Genomic DNA, 2,732 nt, shown 5'->3' with positions numbered 1-2,732 from the left:
AAAAATAATAGAAAGTGAAAGAGAAACGAGGCAAATTGGAGACATTAAAATAAAATTCAAAAAAACAAAAAGCGCACAAAAAAGTATGTTCTATGAAGGGATAAAAATGTACAACGCCTTACCAGCGGAAATAAAAAGTGAAGAAAAACTCGAATCATTTAAAAGAATGTTAAAAACATATGTTATAGCAAATGTTTGCTAAAACTGTATTTAAAATAGCTGAGACAGCAAAATAAAGATTGATCGATCAATCGATCAATCGATCAAGCGATCAATCAATCGATCAATCGATCAATCAATCAATCAATCAATCAATCAATCAATCAATCAAATCAATCAATCAATTAATCACAATCACTTTCTCTCTCTCTCTCTCTCTTTTTCTCTCTCTCACTCTCTCTTACTTTCTCTCACTCTCTTTCATTCCTCTCGCACTCTTTCTCACTCTTTCTCATTTTTACTCACTCCTCTCTTTCTCACTTTCTCTTATTCTCTCTCACTCTCTTTCATTCCTCTCTCACTCTTTCTCACTCTTTCTCATTCTTACTCACTCCTCTCTTCGTTTGTGGTAAGTATAATTGCGGACGTTTTCGAGTTCTCTCTTGTGATCTTGATACTGCTGTTTTTCTGCCCTTCGGGGCGCTGATTTTTTCGGAGTGTCAAGACTAAGGCCTTTGCTTGTCTGTTGTCCATTTTTGTCAACTCTTGAGATCATTTGGATGCTATTTTTTGGAGCTTTTTCAGTTTTCTGATAAAACTGCAAGTCACTGGATCGTTGCGTCGACGGTTGATTCGGCCCTCCCATTCTTTGCTTATCTGGCTGCTGCGGGGCGTTTCTTCGCGGCTGACGGTATGTCTGATTGTGAGCACGTGACGCCTCCTCCCTCTGCATCAACATCTCAGAATAACGGTTTACATATAAACAGCGTAAACAACAGCTCTGGAGGCCTGCCGAGACAGCGATCTTCGTCTGCTTTATTAGCTAATGTCGGTATGTCCACTGGAATAATAATGAATGTGTCTAGAGTTAATGCTTTAAAGCGCTCTATAAATAAGCATAACAAAACCGTTTCTAAGCTGCTCTTGTCTGGTAAGGATTCATTGGACAGAAGAACGTATATCGAGTCCGCTTTCAGAATCTGTAAGGAGGCTTTTTCTGAATTAGCATCCGCATATCTTGCACTTTTAGACAAGGAAAACAATGCTCCGTCTATTGCTATCGAGTCAGTCAAAGAAATAATTTCTGAAGCAATCTCCCAAGTAAGAGTAGATACACTAAAGCATAAATCTGCTGGATTTATGGCTGAGGAAGGTACCTTATCTACCTACTCCTATGCTGCGGCTGTGAAGTCAGTGAATCCTATTGTGCATTTGGCACGTGGACCTACTATTGCTGTAAAGAAATCCACTGATATTTTAGTCGTGCTCACGTCAGTAAGCCGCGCGGAGCGCTCACGCACACCAGACGTGTGGTTCACTGACGTGCGTTCAGCTAAAGGTCGGCGCTTAATTTATTCAATATTTGCTTAATTTATTCAATAATTACTCCTTTATTATATGTAATAAAAAAAAATGGTTCAGGACTATGCGACAAATCGTCTTTAATTCCGATAAACAAAGAAAAAAATATCAAACTGGTTCTTATCAAAGACAACGTAGAAGCGATCATTGTTACGTCTACTATTTGTTAATCACGTATTGAAAAAATAAAAAATAACAGGGAAAAAAATTAATATATATTTCTTATACAAGTTTAGTATTGAAATACAGAGTATATAAATATATGATTGTTGCTGCGTGTCATAAAATGAGACTGCATTTTGTAAACTAACGTATTATTTTTCTTTATTACCAACATTTGTTTAAGAACAAAAGCGATGCAGCAAGATGCGTATCCAAAATTTATTAATTGACAAGTGTGTTCAACTAGTCAAGAGATTTAAGACTGTTTATCTGAATATCACTTGCGTGAATATGGCGATACGCTTATATATTTATGAATTGTTATATATTTAATATATTTGTTAATTTTATATATTTTCTTATGTTTTTATATTTATTCTGTATATACTTGCANTGTTATTTACATTGTTATTTAATTTGGTTTTCTTGATGTTAGAAAGCGCAGTGTTTGTTGCAAAAGTGCTTCGAGATAAATTTTTTGTTGGGTTATAAGTTTTAATAAATGCAAAAAAATTAATTACATATTATGGGGTTTGTGTTTATTTCGCATCCTTAATATTCGATAGTATTTAATATGAAATAGTTAAAAGAAAGAAATTTAAACTAATACTTCTTGTCTATACAATATTTACTATATGAATAGTTTCTTTAGAGTTGTTTGTTGTAATCATTATCTTTTATTTTCAATATATTTGATTAATGAATTATTTTGTATAACGATACAACTGAATTTGATTATATTCCTTTTTCTTTTACATATACAGGGTGTCTGACAACGAACTATAAAGCCGACGTGTGTAGGTAGATCGGGTCATTCTGAACAAAAAAGTTATATACTATTTTGCAAAATTCGCAATAGTTATTGAGATATGAATTATTAAATGTAAACCAATGAAGGCGCGGGGAGCAATGATCGGACTCTATAGGCGTGCACGATTATCAGATAAAAAGAAAAATGGCTTTTCTCATGTAATGTCTTAGTAACGAGAGGCGGAGTAAACAAACAAGCGCGGAACGACTCAGTTTCTTGCGATCGGGCGCTATTCGGC

The sequence above is a fragment of the Pseudomyrmex gracilis genome, unplaced genomic scaffold (assembly GCF_002006095.1).
Source record: "Pseudomyrmex gracilis isolate BER0280 unplaced genomic scaffold, ASM200609v1 scaffold_604, whole genome shotgun sequence".
NCBI lineage: Eukaryota > Metazoa > Arthropoda > Insecta > Hymenoptera > Formicidae > Pseudomyrmex > Pseudomyrmex gracilis.
The sequence above is the reverse complement of the archived record's forward strand: the minus strand, read 5'-3'. Positions refer to the sequence as shown.